Below are 25,692 nucleotides of genomic sequence, written 5' to 3'. Positions count from 1 at the left end.
ATGTCTAATTTACCTAGTATATCCATAAAGCCTGGAAGGGTGCCTGATGCATAAGAGAGAATCAATATGTATTTGTTGAATGACTGAAAGCATAATTTCAGGAAAAGGTGAATAGTTCCAGGTTGTTCTATCTGGTTAAAACACAGATAGATTGGTGTTAACAGATGAGAGAGGCTAGAAAGTTAGGTAAAGACCAAATGCTATGTGTAACTATGATCTTCTAAGGAATTAAGATTTTGTCTTACAGACCATGGGAAGCCATTAATAGCATTTGAATAGGGCAATGACACAGGTGAGTATGCAGTAGGATTTTGGGACTAGGGCTTATAGGTGAGGACTAGTGCTAACTACCTCATGTTATAAATAGAATAGTCAATTATTCAAGTAACGGGCTTTACCTTGACCACCCCTGACCCCCAAATCCCCCTCTCAAAACACGCACACACAAGCAGCACTGGGGAAAACAAAAAGAGGGCATGGAGTATTCTTGGTGAGGTGGACGGTCCCTTCACTTGGCCAGGATGCCTGGGTAACCCTATAGCCTCTACTCTCTCCTCTAGTCTCCATGCCCCTCACAGCAAGCTATGGGAATCGCAGTGGTCTTCTTCTGTTCTTTCTGAGGGTCTCAGGATTTGGGGTGATGATCCTCTTCCTCCCTTTGACTTTTCTTCACAGGCAAATTACAGAGCAGTCCTTTTTGCTAGGCAAATAATTACAGCAAGCTTCCTGGCTTCATACATTTTTAGACTAGAAGAAGGGACCAGTCTCCCTGTTGCAGTTCAAGAGCCACCTTCAGAGTATACCCATCAGGCTTTCCCAATGATTCTCTCGCCATGCTCTCCACTGCACTCTGATGCTCCACCAGTGTGGTCCCCAGATCCTGCAACTGATTGAGCATCCAGCCAGGGATGGAAGCAAAATGTCCCACCTCTTGCAGGGACTCTCAAGCTCTTACTGACAATGCCTAACCTCCAAACTTCATCAGTTGACTTGAGAGTGGATGGAATGTCAACCCAGGGAGGAGAAGGGGAAAGCGTCTCTCCCCAGTCATTGCCCTTGGGAATGTATTGTTTGACTGAAGTTGGGATTGTAGGAGGAATATTTCTGCCACCTTTCAGCCCAATTTCTGGCTGCTCACTTTGGAATGTGGGGCTAATTAGCACTTCTCGTCCTTATCTGTAGGTCCTAGAAGCCAAAATGAGGGCAACAGGAAAAGTTTCAATCAACATTCAGCACCAGTTTCCAAAAGAAATATAATGCAAGCCACATAGGCAACTCTAAATTCTTCTTGTAGCCACATTAAAAAAGGTAAAATGAAACAGCTGGAATTAATTTTATAACATACTTCAACCCAATGCATCCAAAATACATTCAACACGTGATCAATATAAAAACTTATCAATGAGATCATTTTTACTCCTTTTTTCATGCCATCTTCAAAATCTAGTATGTATTTTACTATTACAGTACATCTCAGTTTGCACTGGACTCCTTTCAAGTGCCCAGTAGCCACTTTGGACAATGGTGTTATAAATTATCTTGTCACCAAAGCCAGCAATGGTTCCATATTGCTCATAGGATAAGTCCAATTTCCTGTTACAAATATATTTGTTTGAAAAGGTTGTCCTGAGGGGTGGAGGGGAGGACACGTAATGCAGGCTCCTTCTCTCCCCACAGGCTTGGAGATACCACCCTCTTCATATGAGCTTACTTGCTAATCAATTATTTAGAAACTCAGTTGTTTAAAAACACCTGAAAGGAATATTTTTCCTAACTCAGGTTACTACCTAATTAAATGGAGGCAAATTTCTAGAATAACTTTTCTTTGAACTTTGTATCACAACTTTTTAAAAATTGGTGAAATTTATGATCTCTTAAAACACAAATCAAGCTTTTCTTCCGCAAAGGCAGCTCCATCTAGCCCTTTGCAGGTGGATGGGTCTACTTTCAATAGCCTGGCAATTGAACACAGGCTGGATATGCCCCATCTACTCTGTTTCAGGTTTTTTCCTTCAGACTGAGCAAGAAAGAATCAAGAATCAAGAGTAAAGTTGCAGCCATTATTTTTCAATTTTTTTTTTTTTTTTGGTTTGGCAAGTTGCCTCAACCCACAGAGACTTTAGGTCTTACTTTCTGAAGGTGAGAACCGTGATTTAATCTGTATTCTACAGATTACTTCACACTGAGGATGCCCAATAAATATTAAACAGGGAAACTTTATTGAACCATACTACACCATACACTTCCTGGTTCATCCATTGTGCCAGCTTCCAGAGCAGAACCGTTACAAATAGATGGGTGGCTGGATAGATTAATGCGTGAATTTATTTGATAGTTTGCTTCCAAAATTTTGCTACCTATAATTAAATCGTATTTCTTGGTGTTCTCCCATGAATCACAAGAACAGTTTCAATAACAAGAATAGAAAGCTTAGGTTTGAACAAATACTTAGTAAGCTCCCTGTGTCTGAAAAATTGAAAGCAGATGTCAAATCTCAATAAACTTCATTTCTATCAACCCAGAAAAGCAGAACCCCCAAAATAACCTTTTGGTACCTCAAAGTCAAAACAGTTTAATGATATCAGGATATGTGAAAGTCATAATATTGACTCTGAATTATTCAAAATTGGATTATATTCAGTACAGTTTTAATGCTAAATATGTTTTATTTCTTCAAAGCTATCAATTTATTAAACTCAGTGATTTAAAAGATTTTATAGAGCACCTCTTAGGTTCCAGGCTTCACTTCTAGGCTCTGGAAAACATAATAATTCCTGCTTTCTTGAAGCTCGCATTCTATTGGAATATTTAATTCAATAGATAATCAAAATATTCTAAACATTTAATCTAATCAACTATTTTAATTTAATTGTTTCATGATTTTAATTCATTCTTACTTAATAGAAAACCCACAAGGTAGGTGGTAGAACTAGGGTGATAGCCAAGATCATTTGATTACAAAATTCATGTTTTTTCACAGCACTGTGACAAATACTTGTCTTTCTATTCATCTTGTTCAACTTCAGGTTAGGAAAGTTACAAGATCCCTTCCAAGTCTAAGACTTTTTTCTTCTAGCTCTGTAATAGAATATTGTAATCCAAATACGGGCGTACCTCTTTTTATTGTGCCCCACTTTGCATTTTTTATGAATTGAAGGTTTTTGGCAACCCTGCATTGAGCAAGTCTACCGGTGCCATTTTTCCAACAGTGTTTGCTCACATCATGTCTCTGTGTCACATGTTGGTAATTCTTGCAATATTTCAAGCTTTTTCATTATTAATATATTTGTCATGGTGATCTATAATCAGTGATCTTTGATGTCACTACTGTTATTGTTTGGTGGTGCCAGGAACCGTGACCATATAGGACGAGAAACTTAATTGATAATTCTATGTTCTGACTGCTCACTGACCTGCCATTTCCTGTCTCTCTCTCCCCTCTGGGCCTCCCTATTCCTTAAGATGCAACAATATTGAAATTAGGCCAATTACTAACCCTACAATCGCCTCTTAAGTGTTCAAGTGAAGGAAGAGTCGCATGTCTCTCACTTTAAACCAAAAGCTAGAAATGATTAAGCTTACTGAGGCAGGCATGTCAAAAGCCGAGATAGGCCAAAAGCTAGGCCTCTTCGCCAAACAGTTAGCTGGGTTGTGAATGCAAAGGAAAAATTCTTGAAGGAAATTAAAAGTGCTGCTCCAGTGAACACATGAATGATAAGAAAGTAAAACAGCCTTATTGCTGATGTGGAGAAAGTTTTAGTGGTCTGGATAGAAGATCAAACCAGCTACAACATGCCCTTAAGCCAAAGCCTAATCCAGAGCAAGGCCCTGACTCTCTTCAATTCTCTGAAGGCTGAGGGAGGTGAGGAAGCTGCAGAAGAAAAGTTTGAAGGTAGCAGAGGTTGGTTCATGGGGTTTAAGGAAAGAAGCCGTCATCAGAACATAAAAGTGCGGGTGAAGCAGCAGGTGCTGATGTAGAAGCTGCGGCAAGTTATCCAGAAGATCCAGATAAGATCATCAGTAAAGGTGGCTGCACTGTAAACAATATATTTTCTATGTAAATGAAACAGCCTGATACTGGAAGAAGACTCCATGTAGGACTTTCATAGGTAGAGACGACAAGTCAATGTCCATCTTCAAAGCTTCAAAGGACAGGTTGACTGTTGTTAGGGGCTAATGCAGCTGTTGATTTTAAGTTGGAGCCAATGCTTATTTAGCATTCTGAAAATCCTAGAGGCCTTAAGAATTTTGCTAAATCTGTTCTGCCTGTGCTCTGTCAATGGAACGACAAAGCCTGGATGACAGCACATCTGTTTACAACAAGGTCTACTGAATATTTTTAAGCCCAGTGTTGAGATCTGCTCAGAAAAAAGTTCCTTTCAAAATATGACTGCTCGTTGACAATGCACCTGGTCACCCGAGAGCTCTGGTGGGGATGTACCGTGAGGTTAATGGTGTTTTCACACCTGCTAACACAGCGTCCATTCTACAGTCCATGAATCATTTTGACTTTCAAGTCTTACTGTTTAAGAAATACATTTCATAAGGCTATAGCTGCCATAGACAGGGACTCCTCTGATGGATCTGGGCAAAGTAAATTGAAAACCTTCTGAAAAGAATTCACCATTCTAGATGCCGTTAAGAACACTCATGATTCATGGGAAGAGGTCAAAATATCAACATTAGCAAAGGTTTGGAAGAAGTCAATTCCAGTCTTCATGGGGTTCAAGACTTCAGTGGAGGAAGCAACGGCAGATGTGCAAGAAACAACAAGAGACCTCGAATTAGAAGTGGAGCCTAAAGGTGTGACTGAACTGCTGCAATCTTATGATAAAACTAATGAATGATGAATTGCTGCTTAGACATGAGAAAAGAAAGTGGTTTCTTGAGATGGAACCTACTTCTGGTGAAGATCATGTGAAGATTGTTGAAATGACAACAAAGGATTTAGAATATTACATAAACTTAGTTGATAAAGCAATGGCAGAGTTTGAAAGGATTGACTCCCGTTTTGAAAGAAGTTCTTCTGTGAGTAAAATGCTACCAAACAGCATCACATATTACAGAAAAATCATTCTTAAAAGGAAGAGTCGAAGTGACACACTTTGTTGTTGTCTTAATTTAGAAAATCGCCACAGCCACCACAACCTTCATCAGCCACCATTCTGATCAGTTAGCAGCCATCAACACTGAAGCAAGACCGTCCACCAGCAAAAAGATTACAACTCACTGAAGGCTCAGATGATGGTTAGCGTTTTTTAGCAATAAAGCATTTTTAAGTTAAGGTATATACATTTTTTTAGACAAAATACTACTGCAAACTTAATAGATTAAGGTATAGTATAAACATAATTTTTATATGTACTGGGAAACCAAAAAATTTGTGTGACTTGCTTTATTGTGATATTCGCTTCATTGCAGTGGTCTGGAACAGAACCCGCAATATCTCCAAGGTGTAGCTGTACAATCTCAAGAACTTTGAGTTTCAATTTGAAAATAAAGATAATAAGGCTAAAGATAATACAGAGAAAGCAACCCATTCCTAAAGGGTTTTTGCAAGGAAGGCTTATGAAAAACTTGAGCATGAAAATGCAGTATAATCAGGGGCCGGCCCAGTGGTATAGTGGTTTAGTTCGTATGCTCCACTTCAGCAGCCCAGGGTTCTCAGGTTCGGATCCCAGGTGAGGACCAACAAACAGCTCATCAAGCCATGCAGTGGTGGCATCCTGTATAAAAAATAGAGGAACACTGGCACAGATGTTAGCTCAGCAACAATCTTCCTCAAGCAAAAAAGAGGAAGATTGGCAACAGATGTTAGCTCAGGGTCAATCTTCCTCACCAAGAAAAAAAATTCAGTAAATCATAGCCTTATAGATTTGATGAAAATGACAGAAATTATATGGTAAACTTGAATCATTCCATTTTATATTCAACTATATCGACCTCTTCTACTCTTCCAGAATTGTTCTGAAATGCGTTTCTCAGACTGATTAAGATTTGATTATTTCCCTATAAATCACATACGTGCATATTATGAATGCCTTTCAAACTCCTCAAATAATATGACCTTCTCCCTCTCCCTGAGAGACTCCCAGAGCCCAGCTGATTCACACTGCTCTTGAATGCCTATTACAAATATATTTGTGTTTTAAAAGGGTGACTCAAAAGGTGGTAGAAAGGGAAGGAAATGTGGGAGACAAAGAAGAGGGTGAGAGAGACAATCTCATATAATTGGAGACCATTCAATTTTCTAAAAATCACTGGTTTTAAAAATTCTGAAAGAAATTTTAGTGTTTCAGCTTCACTGCCTTATTTAAATATAGGCTAGTTTTTAAAATTCACTTGTCTTTGAATTTTCTATCACAAATTTTAAAAAATTAAATAAATCTGGGGCCCACCTGGAGGCGCAGTGGTTAAATGTACATGTTGCGCTTCGGCAGCCCAGGGTTCACTGGTTTGGATCCCGGGTGTGGAGATGGCATAGCTTGGCAAGCCATGCTGTGGTAGGCGTCCTACATATAAAGTAGAGGAAGATGGGCACGATGTTAACTCAGGGCCAGTCTTCCTCAGCAAAAAGAGGAGGATTGGCAGCAGATGTTAGCTCAGGGCTAATCTTCCTGAAAAAAAAATTGAAGTAAATCTGTTGTCACTTGAACTGCTAATCAAGTTTCACCATCTACGGAGGCCAGTCCAGGCAGCCCACTTGCAGATGAGAGGATGGATGCCCCCCTCAAAGCCACAACACTCAGAGCCCCTGGACTATCCTCTTAGTTCCACTTTAGATTATAACTGCTTTCCAAAATTTTGGCTTCTTAAAGAAGCTTCTGGTACCTCAAAATTAAAATGATACCTTCCAGAACTTCTCTCGATTTCATAAATTCCAATAGTGTTTATTAAGTAATTTTATGCACCAGATGCTATTTCCCAGGGATGCAAAAATGAGTGTCATGCTACCTGCTCTCAATTTACTCACAGTCTAGGAAAAAAGCAAGATACAAGAAAAAATGGAGTTAAGTGTAGTGATGGAGACACGCACAGTCTAATAAAAGTATCACAAAATAGTCTAGAGCCTATACTGTTGACTCAGAGGTTTCCTGGTGAACATGGTACCCCCGAGAATCTGAAAGGGTGATCTGGATTCCTCAGAGGGGCGTGAAGGAGAGTCACTTCTGCTTTTTTCTGGAAATTTATACCCATCGTGAAGCCCATCACTAGTATATTCCATATGCTTTATAGCTCTCATTCTAGATAGTGAGTTCTATAAGTCAAGGCCAAATTTGGCACACATTTCTCTCTTGCACAGAGCCCAGAATAATGTCTTTAAAACATAAACTCTCAGTCAAGCAATCCCATTCTGCAACACACAGGTGATTTGGGATTAAGAGATGTACAAGCCCAGTGAAAAGATTTACATTAATTACATCAGAAATACATCTTGCAGGACTTGACATTTTTCTTATATTGAAGCATATATAGACATTTGAAACCTTTTAACGAATAGCTGAGTAACTCTCAATTTTCATTTGCTTACTAAATCAAAGGCCATGAGAGAACGCTAAGGGAATCATTTCCATTTCGTTCAGCCTATGCATTTGTCAGACTTCACACAGAACTGTGTAGACGATACAAATGAATACTGAATGGTGCTAAAGAGGGTAACTTTTCATACCATCCATCAAAATTATAGCATTGAAAATCGACGCAGGGTAAAGCAATTTCAACTGAAAGAGACTGATTGGACTGTGGCTTCCTTTATCTCTCCCCTCTTGCCTCCATAGTCAGTCCCAAGAATTCACAACAGCATATCAACACATGTGGTTATGTTGGAGTACAAATGTACACACAAAAAATGCTAGCAAAATATAGTCCTAAATGCTCACAGCAATTATCTTTGATTAATATGTTAGAATCAAATAGCTGCTTTACTAATTTTCTGTATTTTCTACTTTTCTTTTGCAATGGATATGCATTACATTGGTAATCAGAGGATCTATCATATTATTAAAATTCTAATCCCAGCTTTGTTCATGCTCTGTGTATGTCATGTGTGTCCTGGTATGGTCTGCAAGTTTCTCTCCATCGCCAGTTGCATTACTTGGACCCTGGCCTCTAACCAGTATATTTGTCACGAGTAGCTCATCCTCATGACAATTTTAAGCTAGAAGAGAAAGAGGATAATTGAAATTAGAAAGCCTGGGAAAGGCACTTTGTAGTTTATCTGCACACAAATGCTGGCTGACATCTAATTTTTTATTTCCACGCCCTCGTTGACTGAAAAGCCTGACTTTGTTTACCCAGAATGTTCCAGACACACATTTTGTATGCAGGCTTCCCAGATTCCTACAGCAAGCAATGAGGTCTCTCTTCTTTGACCTCCAAGTTAGGGAGTACAACCATAGTATAATATTCAATTTTCTGTATTTTGAGGATGTTACTCTGGACTGTAAACTCTGAGTGAGGCCACTTTTCTCTTTTGGTACCTCCAGAGAGATTAGACTGCAGTGGTTAAACAGAACACCCGACTCACTTCATCAGGATCATGGTGAGAAAGACAGCTGAGCACCCTGGGCAATTTGAAAACACCATACTGAAAAAGACATTTTTCAGGTTATTTATTTATTTTTTAAAGATTGGCACCTGAGCTAACATATGTTGCCAATCTTCTTTTTCTCCTTCTCCCTCTGCCTCTCCTTCTTCTTTCCAAAGCCCCCAAGTACAAAGTTGTATATTCTAGCTGTAGGTCCTTCTGGTTGTGGCATGTGGGACGCCACCGCAGCATGGCCTGATGATCGGTGCCATGTCCACGCTCAGGATCTGAACTGGCAAAACCCTGGGCTGCCAAAGCGGAATGCTTGAACTTAACCACTCGGCCACGGGGGTGGCCCCTCAGGTTCTTTTTGAAAATGGCCTCACAAAGCACATACATATAATAGGTATTTGAAATCTTCCTCATGGTGAATGCACTATTTATCAATCTATAGTTCATTGTAGACAAAATGATGATTGAAGTGTATCCTGTTATTGTTGAACTCATGCCACAGAAATATAATAGGCTGTGTCTAAAGCAAACATGGGAACATAAGAAAACAAACAAAATCGCTCCCTCCTCAGCTGTTAATTTCAGCATTTTTGGTAAATCTTGGCTTGCTTACAAAGGATCATTTCCTTTTGAAGAAGGGAGATGAAGACATCACATATCTGACAGGTCACTGTCTTGTAGAAACAGAACTACCGATTGTAAGGTGGCGTTTCCTAATGAATTTGAAATATGATGCCATGACATGTTCAAAGACGAGAAGTATCTAGTTCAGGGTTCTGAAAAGGATAAACTCATCAGGAGCAAGTCCTTTGTTGTGCAGCTGAGTGGCACTTACATTGCATGCTTCAAACAGCAGAGCCCCAGAGAACCTTGAGAACAACTGACTTTAGAATCAGGTTCAGGGCTGCAGGCAGGCGTGCCAGCAGCCCTTCTCAGGCACGCATGCAGATCCAGTGTTAAAGACTTTCTCAGGAACTTAAACCAAAGAGAACGGTAGAACCTGGCAACCACACACCACTCAAAGATCTCGGCTTTAAATCAATTTCACCCCACCCTCGTGGAAGATTGAGCCAGACGGTTGCCTCAGTTCATCATTGCATCATCTAACATGGCTTCTCAACTCCTCTCTGGGCCCAGAAACGTGGCAACCTCTGACCTGTACTGTAGTCTTTGACTACCACCACCACCAATGCCATTGTTGGCCTGGCAACACCTTTGGGCAAATCAGAAGAAGGTGACTGTTCATGTGGGGATGGAGATGTGGGCAAACCAAGGCACGACTTGGCCAGTGGAGCTGGGTTGGATAGAAGGTCCAGCTGGGCCCCTGGTGGGCACTTGGGCAAGTCACAACATGCACCCCGCACCTTCCCTGCAGCTGCCCCCCAGCCCCGGCACCATCAGCCTGCTGAGAACCACGCAGACCCCTGAGTGTGCCCAGTTGCCAGTGAGTAGATGATGCCCAGAACAAAAGTGCTTGGAGCACCTCCAAAATGACCTGATCCCCAAACCCTGGCAGCGTCTGGCCTTTCTTGGCTCACTGGGGCGCCACCTGTCGGTAAGGCTGCTTGTCCCAGATCTTTGCAAGAAACCTTAAGGACAACCTGGAAGGAGCCACGGCTGCTGGGCGTTCAGGAGCAGCCAATGTGGGATGAGGCTCAATCGGTCCTCACACTGCACTGAGATGGCTCTGCATTCCTGGCTGGGAATCTGCCCCTGGGCCTCGTGGGACCCAAGCAGCCTGACTCAAGCTTCTGCCTGTGAGAGGGGAATTGTCACAAATAGGCCTGAATCCTTGCCAAGCCTCCTCATGAATTCTGTGTAGGATGACCTTAAACAAACCAGCAAGCCAGAAGCCTAAAGTAGTTTAACTCTTAGAATAATAGAATTTGGTCTTATTCTCCTTCCTTAGGCTGAATTCTTAATTGTTAAATTTTAGGCTTTCTTTCTTCATTGATATAAAAAAATGTTCAAGGCCACAATTCCACACATTTTAAAGTGAAGTGCTCATAAAATTAATTAATTTGCCATTTGTAGTCATCTGATTTCCACTCTGCTCTCTGGTTGTTTAGAAGAGTACTTGTGGTTATTTATTCATGATTTTCTTGTTGGTTCCTAGTTTCATTGGATTGACTAGAGCAATGGCGTCTGCAGCTCTCAGTGAGATGAAGTATGTGATTCACGATTGTATATGCTCCGATAGTGTAAGAGTATAATGTGTATTCTCTCTCAGGAGAATACAAACATTTAAAAAATATATATGTTCGTAAATATTTGAAAAAGAGTCTTGCTGATCTTATTTTTAATGCATGGCGTCTTTACTTGATTAAATTATCTTTGTATTTCTGGAGGCTTTTGTATTATATATTTTTGATGCTGTGTGCCTGGTAAATGAAGATATAAACTTTTTGGACCACAGCTTTTGGGACAATATCATAATCCCTTTGTCTCACTTACCACACGTGTTGTAGATTTTGCTTTACCTGATATATTGGTATTGTCAGTCCTTCATACTTTTTTATTTGTGTTGGCCTTTATAATTCTGCACATCCTTTTCCTGTCAACCTTTGTCTTCATTTTCTTTCATATGTTTTTCTTACAGAAAGCACATATCTGCATATATATTTTAAACCCAGTCTGATATTCCTTGTTTCATGATAGGGATAGTTGGTTCATTTGAATTTATTGTGAAGATTAATTTTTTTGGTTTTATTCTCATCTTACTTAATATTTCCATTTATTATTTTTTTCTGCTTTTACCTCTCCCTATGTTCTTGCTTATCACATTAGGCTTTTTGCCAGTCCTGTGAAGTTTCTCTTCTATCCTCTCTCTCTCACTTTCAAATTAGTGTTATTTTATGATTCTTGATGCCCCTAAATATGACCTTATTATTCTAAGAATAATATTATAATCTATGTGTCTCTATTAACACATAAAAATTAGCAACTTTACCCACGAAAATATTTTATTTGCCCATCACCACCTGTCTCCTCCTGTCCCCTCCCACCCCCTTGAAGAGAGGACACTTTCACCTGCCTCTGCGCCCCCAGCCCAAGCAAACTCCCCACTTTGGCCAACAGCCAATACTTGGGGTTGGCAGCAACAATTTTACATTTTTAATGTTTCGTATACTGGCTAACTTTTCTGAGACAGCATTTTCTTCTGTTTAGGAATAAGTACTTAAAATTTAAATATATTCCAGTCATATCATCCATTTATTTTATCTCTGTATTTTAAAATCCATGGCATCTCATAGTTTAACAGTAGGAAATCCATCACGATGATTCATTAAGTAAACAAATTAAAGGTGGAACATGATATTGCCTTTTTATGCTTCTGGTTTTAGTAATATCCTTTCACGTTCAGAATCCAAAGCGTGAGATAGGCAAGATTTTATCTACTCAGGCTCGCCTTCCTTGCTCTTCCAAACTGAAAAAACATTGCTGCCTTCTTAGTCAAACAGGTAAACTTTACTACAAGATATTTTGATGCCCTTTTATGCTAAAGTAACCTGCAAGTCACTTGGTGATGCTCCAGTTCCATTTGGGAATTCAGCAAACTAACAGATTCTGCAACATGAAATCCCAGGAGATTTGGGGTATGGATGTGTCCAAGACCTATGGGAGCTGACATTAAATGCTTCACAAATACCATATCTTTCAGGGATTCATATTTTCTTTATTGAATGTAGAATTGTGAAATCTTTAAGAAATAGCTGAATCATTATTTCTTGACTATTTCTTGCTTGTTAAAGAAAGAACCAGGAAATAGCTCAAGGGAAGCACTGAGAAATTTGCTTCCTTTATATTCAGTAAACTGCCTCTGCCCGAATCACATATGAAAGAATGTGGACAAATATAAATTAAAGTTGAATTTTGCAGAAGAGGTTGAAGAACTTCCCCAGGATATATTGGATACTGAAAATTGATATAAGTTATGAGTTCAGCCCTAGATAGACTGAAGGATCACAGCTGTTTTGTGGACATTTCTCCTTTCCTCTTTTCAGACTTTCCTAGACTTCTACAAAGAGATTTGCCAGGAGGAAGAAGAAGACAGATAGATTTAGTGATGCTGAAGATGTGTAAACAAATTCTCTTCACTAATGGTAAAGGTATAAATTGGTATAGACTTTGAGGAAGACATTTTGAATGTACGTTCCTTTCTTTTAAAGTATGTGCACTTTTTAAAACCTAATTTCTTTTTAAAATTTGTCTTAAGGAAATATTTAGGCAATTGTGGAAAGATGTATATAAAAGTAGGTTCACTCATTGTTCTCAATAGAAAAAAAGTTTTAATTCCATAAATGTCTATTAAGAAGGACCTGGCTAAATAACTTACTGTGCATCTATACATTCATTAACTAAAAATGGCCACAATACATTGATTGAAAAAGCATAAACACATAGAGAAATACGCCTATATCTAAATAGAGAATAACTGCATGTCTACTTGTGAATATGTTGCAAAATATCTGGAAGGTCACGGTCTAAAACCTTATTGCTGGTGTTGATTTGCCCTAGTGGGAAACACATCAACCATATTAATTACGCTGTGAGTGTTTTTTTATGATGGCTGCCAGTAGCACTTCCTCCTCCTTCCGCTTCTTTTCTTCTTCATTACCTCCACCTCCTCATTTTCACCCCTTTACTGAGGTTGGTCTATTGACACATTTGAAATGAGTCGGACATTCATATTCCAACAAAAGAAAGAAAGTATTAAAATAAGACAAACATGAAAAAGATGGGAGAGGCATCTTATGGCTTACAAAAATGTGGATACTGGTACCTTATTTTTTTAAAACAAAGAAGAAAAGAAAAACGTCACTGGCTATACTGAGTGCTAAAGTTTTAAATTCGTTCCCATTTGAGGTAGCAACAAGCCAGAGGTGTCTACTATCACTACTATTATGCAACATTTTCTAGTAAAATTACATATTGTTTTTGTAATTAAAAATAAAATCCAATAAGTTTTTAAAGCCAACATATTATGATCAAACCTAGATTTTATATTAAAGTGGTCAAAATTTTAAATGCATTTATTTGCTAAAATCCTCAAAAAGTAAAATAATATAAATGACAAATTATGAAATGCTGTTCTACTACCTAGTAGGAACATTTAACTCTTTTCAGTAATGAGGGGATGGTGGGGGGGACGCTTCCAGAAAGCAGCATTAAACTTATTGTAAATATTTTTTGACATTTTAAGCATAATCTCCCTTCCTTCACTTTTATAGTTACATATACGATGCAGGCAGACACTAATAAGTAAGATGTAGTTCTCACAGCAAAACTTCTAGTACTTTCCCATCTCTTTGTCCACATTTGTTCTTATTCATTCATATGTAAATCATTCATTTTACATATATCTTCCTTTCTACTAAACTAACATTCAGGATGTAAGATCAAGTTTTATTTTTGAGACTATTAATAAATTAAAATTAGTGACAAACTTTTCTTTCAGGTTTATTGAGTAAACATGAACTCTTAAGCTTTAGAACAGGTTAATGATTAAGAAGGCAACAAACATTAGATGGAAAAATGCTTCATATAATCTGCTGGTTAGAGAAAAAGTGTCAGACTCTCAATAAAATGATAGATCCTTGATATTTCACCAGACAAAAACAAAAATGGAGCCTCATTCAAATGCTCACTCTCAGCATACATTTCAAATAGCATTTCCCAAGGTTGCTATTTTTATGAATTTAGAGTCTGCCTCTCCCTTCCTGCTTCACAGCAAAGTCTCCTCTCCCCTCCCTGAGAATTACATTTTCCCTGAGTCTTGCAACACCCACCTCTTCCCAGAGGTCAGGAGACAATTGTTGGTCATTTAGGTGTTTGAAGGAATGGCGGTGTGGAGGTAGCCCAGCTTCCAGGGGTAAGGCTCTCACCCTTTATTCTGTTCCCAAAAGCAGATATTCAGTAAATGACCAAGCTGTGTTTTGAGTTGTACTCTGTGGTGATTGTGCAGCACAGAATTATTCAAACACATTATTTTATCAATGGGACAAGTCAATTTGATATAGGACTCCTTGTCATTAGAGGACAGAAATCTTTCTGGTGCCCACAGGGACTAGATATTGAATGCATCTACCCATGTTAAACTTTAACAAACCTCTAGATAATGCCTTCCTAAGTTATTCTTGAAAATAGCTAGTGTAAAACATTATGCTCAAGTATGGTAAAGTTTTAGAAAATTGGAATTTAGGAAATCTTGAATTAATAAAAAAAAACTTTTAATAAAGGCAATTAAAAGTAATTGCTTACTCTAGGTTAAAAAGATTTATTTAAACTTTTCAAATACCTTTTTTCCCTAAGTCCACATTTTGTTATTATTTTCTTTGGAAAATGTTGCCATCAATGACTCCTGAAGCTTCTTAGTCTTTTTGACATGCTTCCAGCATCCCTTGGCCATTATTTCAGCAAGGATGCATACAATGAGCCATGAGGGAAAAAGAGGACAACTCTACCTTAAGAGCTGAGTTCCTAATGTGAAATAAAGACATCACTGAGACTGGATTCAAAACAAATACTTTTTAAAGTTCCAACCGTGATTTTTGTCTCCGTCTTGTTGTTGGTCTTGTCAATCAGTGGTTTCTCACCTGCCGGCCAGAGCTTCCCTGTCATTGCAGGCTGGGAACGACAATACATCATCTCTTTGAAGGAACAAACATCCTTTACTAACACAACAGATCCAAAATGAAAAAGAATATATTACGACAGACTGTGGTGGTTGTCAATAAAGATGTTTTCACAGCAGCTATTCATCCCAAACACAATAAACAGCTGCAGGATTCTCTTATCAAATGACAAATACCTTTCCCACTAAACCATGTCCAAGGTAGGAGGCACTGCATGAAATTTTGAATTACTTGACATTGAAGATAATTCTAATTACAATGACACTCTTATTTACACAATTATTAATTCAATTTGCTTTTTTTCCTGAATTTTACCCATTTAGAAATCCATAGGATGCTAATGATGAATGATAGTTAAGAATGTTGTTGGTGAAGTCTTTCCATGCTTCAGTTTAACCATCATAAGAACTGATAAGATGAGAGTATTTAGTTCTTAGAGATTGTGAGAATAAAAGAATATGGCTAACATGCTTACAACAGAGAGTGGCAACATAAATGCTAGCTAAATTTTTTATCATAATTTTAAGGTACAATTTGTGTTACTTTATTAGAAATAATTACAAAATATTTTATTTTCTATGAAACTAACCTTGAGTGTTTAAGATTTCTGCATAAAGAACTAGGTACTTAGTCCTGCCTTTTGAGATAGAGTTCCCATGCTGCAATTTCACAGACAGTGGTCTTTATAAAAATGTATTAAAGTTGCAAAACAAAGGAAAAAACAAACTTTAAGAACTACTTCTCACTGAAGGTCCAGCTTACATTGAAGAGGAAGCTGTGATAATAAGCTGTCTTCTTGAGAGGGATTGTCCAGAAAGAGCAAATTCCAAAATGTTTCCTCTGCTTGCCTGATGCCTCAACACTGCTGACATTTTAATAAGGCTAGCAAATTTACTTCCATTTTCACGGACCTAGTCTTTACAATTTACCATAGATTCTAGAAAAATACTTAGAAAGCATTTTGGCAGACGGTTCTTATAAAGTGCTACATGAATAACAATATTTCAACATCAGAGATTTCTACCCCATGAGCAAATATTTTCAACCCAAAATCCAGCATAAATGATCTAACAAAGAATTATTTTTCCAACAGTAGACATTATGGTCTGATCAGTTGCCCCCACATTACACCAGCAAAGTCACTGTGTTTTATTGTTGCCTATATTGGGCGCAAAAGGCTTACATAGTAAACCTCCTGAGCCACGCCAGCCAAGGAGAGGCTAATGATGTTACGTAGGAAGTGTGGCGGCATTTTCATTTCTGTTCAATGAGGGGAATCTGCTTCCAATTCAAACCCCAATAAGAAAGCTACTCTTCCAGACAAACTAGGCTAAATAACCCATCAGGACAGCACAGAAGACAATGGGCAAAGACCCAGAGGAAGCCAGCAAGAGAACGGCAGTGCTACCAGCAGAGAGACTGTGGGAGCTGCAGCATCTTGCAAACCAGAGACAAGCTATGCCCTGTTCATAGAAACTCTTAACCCTAAACCATTTTTATGAGGAGCTTGGGATCATAGCAGAGCTTCCTCAGCAGTACCTTGCAGCCTTCCCAGCACTTAGTGTGCAGTAACTCACAGAGAGGCCAAGGGGTAGGAAAGCCACAGCCCTGGAAACAAAGGGGGTGTCCACAGAAGAGAAGGCACATCAGAACTTGGAGAGCACATGGAGGAGGAGACCAGCCAGAGCTGCACAGAGGTCAATATATTAATTAGATATACCTAGCAACGTATTTTCACTAGTTCTCTTGTGAAGGGGCGCCAAAAACCAACTGTCAATCCTAGATACTTACATGTATGCATTTTTATGTTACTTGCATTAAAACAAAAGAATCGTTCTCAAGCTATATCGTGAGTTCAGTCATTCTCAAAAAAAAGCTTTTGTGTCTTCTGAGCACTTAATCATAATCTTCAATGATCTGATTTATTTATAATGAATGCTTCCTGGTTGTCCTTCTCCTGCACTAGAATGTAATTACAGCCTCAGCCATGGGTTTTCTCTGTCTGTTCACCTTGACATCCCCAGAATGAAGAACTGCCTGCCACAAGGCAGGCACTCAGTATTTGTACTATAGTATGTACCAGGTACTGTTCTAAATCCTCACATCGACTATATGATTTAGGGTCTATTATTATCCCTATTTTACAGATGAGCAAATTAAGGAATAGAAAAGTGAAGTAACTTACCCAAGTTCAGGCGCTGGTAAGTGGCAGAATCAGGATTTGAACCCAGGCAGCCAGTCCCTACCACTCACACTCCAACTACCACGTCCAGTGGTTATGTATCTGTTCATACGGGCAGATATTTGTTGCGTAAATAAATGAAAGCTTAATTCTACCTGGGTGCATAGTATCTTAAATCACAACTAAATCCTTTTGAATATTCTTCAAACTTCTTCTGACCACAGACAAAGTAATGACCCGTCAAGGACATCATGATTATCCCTTCATTCACCTCTGATTGCATCAGTCTTCTTTGCAACCTCAGTTACACAGCTTTCTTATTGTCAAGGTTTTACAAAACTTTATGATGGAAAAGTATCACACTCATAAAGAGTTGTGCCTCATGTGTGCTAAACATTCAGGCCTTTTTATGGATAATTATAATTTTTTTATGCAGCCAGATAGCACCCGCCTTGTGATCGCACATCTTTTGTGTTGCATCATCTTTTGTGACTAGTTCATTTTGTAATGTTTCCTGACAATTCAGTCAGTTATTATTTTGTGTAAACTAGGATTTGGGAGACATTTCAATGGACTACAGAAAAAACTGAATATTTGAAATTGGGAGTGCCTGAGAAAATCCATGATATTTGGACATCCTTGGACATAAATCTCATGAAGACTAAGGTATTTTCCTTTCCTGTCAAGTCACACCACCAAAGTCACACTGCCACCAAAACTGGCTGAAAATTTCAAACATTCAGACAATCGGTTTGGTGGATGCTTCACCAAATTTGCCGAACTGGTCACTTACCAACCGGTTACAGGACAGTCAATAAGGATCTATGCATCATTATTACGGGGAGGATCAAGTAATTATGCAGCCAGACAACCCCAGGAGCGCCGGATAACTCCACCTTCCTCCAAGACAGTCCCTGAGGGACTGGACAGCCTCGGAACATTGTTGGAAAAACATTCAAGTAGACACATTCTAAATTCTTTTTCAGTGACAAAATGCTGTAGAGGTCTGAGAAGCCCAGGAACTTGGAACAGAAGGTAACACAGACTATGCTTAAATAGCAACACACTTTGGTTCACTGATAACCTGCTTTTTGTTGTTCATCTAAAGCAAACCAATTTCAGAGCCAAATACATGATTTTGGGAATGGACTTCAATGGTTCTATTCCTGCCTGATATGAGTAAATCATAGAGTCTGTTAAGTTTAACAATTTAATTCGCATGTCCCCAAATCCACTGCTCACTAGCTGGATGCTCTCGGTTCAATTAGTTCACTACTCTCAGCCACAGTTTCCTCAACCGTAAAATGTGAAAGAAAATAGTGATAATTCACAGGGTCTTTAAAAGGATTAAATCAATGATGCCTGTTCCTGTGTGACACGTAGTAAGTGCTGATTAAATCTTCATTAATAGAAAGACCAGTGGTAGTAGCTACCACATTTAGGGGGCCATTAATTATGTTTTGCAAGAATTCTGTTAGAATTACGCTGGGTTTTCTTTTCCAGTTGCATTGCTATATACAAAGATGTAACTCCCATGTTTAAAACTATTCGAACAGTGAGTCGGGGAAAATAAACTTAAGTCAAGAGTTGGCTGTCTGAACTGGCTGAGAACCTCTAAGGTGGATAAACTAAATGAATTTTTTTAAAAAACAATTTTGGTGAAGAGAAAGAAATGAAGAGATTCCTCTTAAAAGAAAGCCCAGTTTGGCAGGCAGCAAACTTTGGGACCGCTGAGTAGGAGGAAAGCCAGCAACTAAATTCTTCATTGTGTGGAGGAAACATTACGAGCCCATTCATTGTAAGAAACAAAGCAGAAAATCCATAAGCAAAATAAATATATCTTTACGTTAAAGGGTTTAATTTGCTTAAGAAAAGTTATTTAGTTTAGAATCCTACTCAGCAGTTTTGCACACTCCTCTCCCTCTGGTGAGTTAACCTCTTGAGCACTCTCTCTTGTCCACGGCTGTTCCTAGCAGAGTTCTTTGCACATATGGGCACTCAAATATATGTGGACCCAATAAACCCAAGAAAAAGCTGCTTGTTGGTGCTGCCCAGACAGCACGATAACAACTCAGAGTCACTCTTCCTAACTCCAGTTCCCAGAGTTGTCCCCAGAGTTGGGTAGTAATAGTCACCCACCCAGCTCGATTACTGGATACAGAACATCTTGATGCTATAACAGCATTACAAGTGCCGTCAGAAAATTCAGATGAGAGTGAATATCGTGGAAGTACTTGCTCCATTTGTTTCTACTTTCAAAACGCCTTTGAGCAGTAACTTATTCACAGATAAGAAAAATTTTTTCTCCTGTTTTTTTCTTTTCTTTTTGAATATTGTGCTTGGTTTTGGGAAAAACAGTCTTGGTGAAAGAAAGAACAAAGAGATTATGGTCGACAAAGGATAAAATTTATAAAACTTAGAGTTAAGGTTAGGGAATTTTACTCTTTAGGTGGATCTTTTTAAAAAAAAAATACTTAGAAAGGAGAAGGAAAAGAAAAGATGAAATTGTCCAAATAAGATTACTGATCAGTTGCTTCTTTTCATTTACGCTTTTTTTTTTTTTGATGAGGAAGATTGACCCTAAGGTAACATCTGTTGGCAATCTTCCTCTTTTTTTCTCCTCAAAGCCCCAGTTCATAGTTGTATATAGTAGTTGTAAGTCCTTCTAGTTCTTGTATGTGGGATGCTTCCCCAGCATGGCTTGATGAGCAGTGTGTAGGTCTGCACCCAGGATCTGCACTGGTGAACCCTGGGCCCCCAAAGCAGAGCATGTGAGCTTAATTTAACCACTCTGCCACTGGGTGGCCCTCAATTGTTTCTTTTGATTGATATATTTTTACCATGTATTGAAGCTACAATATTTATGTGTCAGGAATAAGAAAGTTTTAATCATAAAAATTGCATAACGCTCCTTCTAAAAGTTGATCTTGTTGTTTCCTTCACATGTATGATGGAGAGTTATTCCTTCTCATGGCCTGACAAGATCTCTGGTGTCTTGGGGAGTTGCTCCTCTCACATTCCAAAATGTCATCCTGATGGGGGCTGCCAATCACATTATCCCCCGCCCTAGGATGGGGCATGGTGCCAGACTGGGGTCAATCACATATTCCTCCTTCCTAGTCATGGAAATGAGCCTAAGGAAAGATGTGGGACTCAGGCCAATCGGAAGACTTTTCTGGAATATTTCTAACTGGAGCTGGTGGGAAATAGCTCTGTTCCTTGCTAGTTACAAGGCTGTAAGAATATAAACCCAGAGCTAATGCTACCAGCTCCTGCCTCATGATGGAGATCACAGCCTTAAGACGAAGAAGGCAGCAATCAGAAATAGGCAGAAGTGTGTGCGTGTGTGTGTGTACATGTGTGACAGTGAGAGAGAGAGTCAGGCAGAGAGACAGACAGACAGACAGAGAGAAATCCTCTGTCACTGAGGCCAAATCTACTTTCTAAGGTTTGATTTTAGGAGCAAATAAACTGCCCGTTTGCTGAGCCAGTTCAAGTTGAATCTTCGTCATTTAACTGAAAGAGTCCTGACTAATAGTCAAAACTTAGGGTGCTAAGTAAACAAAGTCTGTGAGACATCTATTTTCCAGCTTCTATTCCCCTTGACATCTGTCCTGAAGCAAGATTTAAATAGGAAATGCTGCAGTCTCTTTGGCAAGTGCATAAAAATTATATTATTCAACAAATATATTACATGCTACTCTGGGCCAGGCATCATGCTGAGTGCTGGAAACACTAGGGAGACTGGAGCAAGAAAGAGCCCGACTCCCACGGCGGAGGCATACCTAAAAGCCAGTTTCCACAGAACTGTGTAAGAAGCGCTTTAGTAGAAGCCTGTAGAAAGTGTTGTGGGGAGTTCAGGAGCAAGCAAAGTGCTCGAAGGGAAAGTTGAGTCTGAAACTGAAACTCTCCAAGCATATCTTGAAGAATGAAACAATTTTGCCAAGGAAAGAACAGAGCAAAGTGTACTATGGACGGAGGAAACAGCATGTTGGAAGGGCGTGGACAAATGAAACAATGCATGCCGTGTTTGGGGAATAACCAAACCTTCGATGTGATCACCGCATAATGTTGTGGAATTGGGTTATGGTGAGGGATGAGGATAGACGATCAGGCGGAACTCTGATTCTAAAAAATCTTAAATGTCACGCTAAGGAGGTAGGACTTCATCCTATAGGCTATGAGGAGCCGTCTGAAGCTCTCAACCAGATGAGTGACGATTAGATTTGTATATGTGTGCATGTAACGAACACCAGTGTACTGGTCACCTAGTCAACACTTATCATCTCATGAGCGGGTTGGGCCAATTTTCTTACAGTTAAGAGCAATTTGCATTTCTTTTTCTATGAATTTTCTGCAGATTAGTCTATGTTACTATAGAGTCCTTGGCCTTTTTTATCTCAGTTTTCAGAAGCTCTTTGTGTATTAAGGCTATCTTTATCATGTATTAGGATATCTTTCATGGTATACTTTGCGAATATTTTTTCCCAGGCTATCATTTGTATTTTTACTTTGCTCATGATACATTTTTACCACGAAAACATTTTTAAATTTTTATATAATAAAATTTATCAGTCTTTTCTCACATTGCTTCTAGATTTTGAGCCGTATTTAGGAAACTTTTCTCATTCCAGAGTATAAAAGAATTCACAAGTGCTTTTTTGAAATCATGCTTGGTTCTTTTTTTTACCCTTGATTTAAATATCTGATCTGTTAGGAATTTATCCTGGCTCATGGTGTAAGAAATGGATCCAATTTTATTTTTCTCCATATGGCTATCCAGTAATCACAACATTTATTTAAAAGTCCATCTTTTACCCAGTAATTTGAGATGCCACCTATATTGCATACTAAATATCCATATGCAATTGCTTCTGTTTCGAGATTTTCTATTTTTTCCATTGGTTTGCCTGCCTATTTATGTGCTAATATTAAACTGTTTGAATTATAGAGGCTTTCTTTAAAAAAAAATCTCAGGCCAGTCTCGTGGCATAGTGGTTAAATTTGTGCACTCAGCTTCTGTGGCCTGGAGTTCACAGGTTCAGATCCCACAGGTGCACACAGATCACACAGGTGCAGACCTAACACCACTTGTTAAGCCATGCTGTGGTGGCATCCCACATAAAACAGAGGAAGATTGGCACAGATGTTAGCTCAGCAACAGTCTTCCTCACACAAAAAAAAAAAAAAAAAAATCTGATATGGCTTTCCCTCCAGCTCCAAAGTTAGGGAGAACTGACAAGATGTTGGTCTCTCTCCTTCTCTCCCAGAATTTGTATGTCTTTTCATTCATTAAGATCTAGTTCTTTCAAAAGCAGTTTATAGTTTTGCTCTCATAAGTATTGGACTTTTTTATTAAGTTTATGTCAAGGTATTTCTTCCCTGTTCTCTATTTTCTAAGATAAAAGGGGTCTTCAAATGTTCATACATATGCATATACATAAGTATGTATATGTATACATATATAAGTATGTATGCATGTATGTATATACACAGACACATACATATACACACTATTGAATTTTGTATCCTCAGTTTATAACCTGTTATGGTACCAAATTCTTTCACACATTATTATATTTTCTCACATACTCTTTTGTGTTTTCCAGATGTATAATCACATCTTCTCTTAATAAATATAGTTTCACTGCGTTGTTTCCTATTCATTTTCACTAGCTACCTTCTCCTGCCAGATTGCATTGGTGAGTATCTGCAACATAATGCTCAATGTTGTGTAGATAGTAGGTAACTTGTTCCTGACTTTAGAGGAAAAACATTACAGCAGCAAATATTAAAGTTTCCCCAGGCTTCTGGGATGAGGTAAATATATTGTAACCTGCCAAAGAAGTTTACTGAGCATTTTTAACAATTATTATTAGTGCTGTCAAGTAGATTTCAACTCCTGGTGACCCTGTGGACAGCAGAGCAGAATCCTGCCCAGTCTTTTTGCGCCATCCTCTCACCTTCCAGCGCTCTATCAGACAATGCTCCACTGCTATTCGTAAGGTTTTCGTGGGCTATTTTTTCAGCAGTGGGTGGCCAGGTCCTTCTTCCTGATCTGCGTTAGTCTGGGAGCTCTGCTGAAACGGTCCACCACGGGTGACCCTGCTGGTATTTGAAACACCGGTGGCAGAGCTTTCAGCATCACAGCAACACACAGCCACCACGGTGTGGTAACCAACAGAGAGATGGGTGGTGCGGTTCCTTGACCAGGAAACAAACCCGGGTAGCAACAGTGAGAGCACTGAATCTTACCCACTAGACCAGCAGGGCTGGCTACTTTTTTTATATAAAATTTTATATTTTTTATATATTTATAAAAATTTTATATTTTATATGTTTTTATTTTGACATGTTTTGTTTTGTATGTTTAATATGAATGGGTGTTAGTGCCCCTATGGAGATAATCACGTGATTTTTTCTTCTTAGTTCCTTAATATAATAAATTACAATAACGCATTTCCTAATATTGGGCCGCCCTTACAATCTTCAAATAAAATCAACTTGGTCATATTTAGTTTTTCAAAATTGTACTGTTGGATTATCCTGGCTAATATTTTAAGATTTAAGTTTGCGTTTTAAAGAGAAACTTCTGGCAGATTTTGACAGATGTTGTGGAAGGAGGAGAGATTGGAGGAGAAGTGTAGCAATTTAGGTGGGAAATTCCTCGTGGGGCAAACTAAACAGGAGTTACTTGTAATTCCTTTGTTTCGTGTAGCCTTCCCAGCAGTGTATACTATCTGTCTTCTTCATAGCTATGGCTCCAGGTCCCAGTACAGTTGACAATATATTTCCTCAATGAATGAAAGAATAAAAAAAAAATAAATGAGTAAATAGGGATTATTGGAGGGAATAAACTCAAGTAATATTTACCAGATAAAGTCAACAGAATATTGGGATGGAATAAATGTGAGAGGTTAGAGAGAGAAAATGAGGTGATGTTGTTGCAGTTAACTTAGGTAGGGAATTTAAGAAGAAGAACTGATTGGGGACGGGTAAGATATTGATGTGTAAGACTTGGATATATCATCTTAAGGTTTCTATAAGACATCTGAGTGGATACGTCCTGTAGAGATGGCTCTATTTTTTAAGAAACAGCCCTAGATGGAATATTTATTACTTCCTTACTTTTTGCCAGATACTGTGCTAAGTGCATTAAAAGAATTGCTTCATTCTAACCTGATGATAAGATATTAGGATTATTATCATTCTCAAATTACAGGATAGAAACCTAAGGCAATGAGGTTAAGTAATTTATCAGGATCACCTAACCATTGAGCAGTCAAACCAGCATCTGAACCCAGGCAGCCTAATGCCAGAGCCAAAGTATACCCGCTATGTGTTGCTAACTCCCAAGGTTTGGAGAGCTACCCATGTGTTCATTGCCGTTGAACCATCGGGAATGAATTAATGTTCAGGCATCTGCAGATCAACAGTGAAGAGCGGTAAGAAAAAAGCTGCAAGCAAAAGAATTAAAGAGGTAGGCAGAAGAGGAACCCAGGGAAGAGACTGAGGAGGGGAGGCAGACAGATGAGAGGAAAACCAAGGAGAGAGTGCAGCATGCATCATGGAACCAGGGAGGAGAGAGTCTCAGGACAGATGGAGAGTTCCAATAGGAAATTTTGTTTATTTTCTGACCCTGATTCTTTAAGTTCCAAAATTTCCCATGTCAATCAATTCCTGTTTTTTAACATTTACCAAGAAAACAAAAAAAGATACCTGGTGTGAAATATTGCAGGATATCCACAGCTATCTTAATGAAATGAAATATTAACAAAATTATCAAATAGAAAAGATTCTCTTTATCATAAGGAAAGATCAGCATCTTGGAAAAATTATAAACTTACAAAGGTTTATATTTTGTAAGCCTACGTTGCTTAAATATATTTCAAGTCAGGCAAAATACAAGCAATGTGCTGGCTGGCCCAGTGGCATAGCGGTTAAGTTCTCATGCTCTGCTTTGGAGGCCTGGGTTTGGCCACTTTGGATCCCGGGCACAGACCTACGCACTGCTTATCAGGCCATGCTGTGACAGGCATCCAACATACAAAATAGAGGAAGATGGGCAGATGTTAGCTCAGGGCCAATCTTCCCCAGCAAAAAGAGGATTAGTGGCAGATGTTAGCTCAGGGCTAATCTTCCTCAAAACAAAAAAACAAACATTGTACAACTCCACGAAAGGATTTTGGTTAATCAGAATTATAATCTCTGGCAGATTCTGAAGTTCAATTTTTATAATTGCGGGACAACATTAAACACCGTTGGTAGAATATTATTCTGCCAGCTCAGGTTTCTTCTTCCTCACTGTACTTTTCAACTGGAACTCCCATATGAGG

The sequence above is a fragment of the Equus quagga genome, chromosome 4, assembly GCF_021613505.1.
Source record: "Equus quagga isolate Etosha38 chromosome 4, UCLA_HA_Equagga_1.0, whole genome shotgun sequence".
NCBI classification, from domain to species: Eukaryota; Metazoa; Chordata; class Mammalia; order Perissodactyla; family Equidae; genus Equus; species Equus quagga.
The sequence above is the reverse complement of the archived record's forward strand: the minus strand, read 5'-3'. Positions refer to the sequence as shown.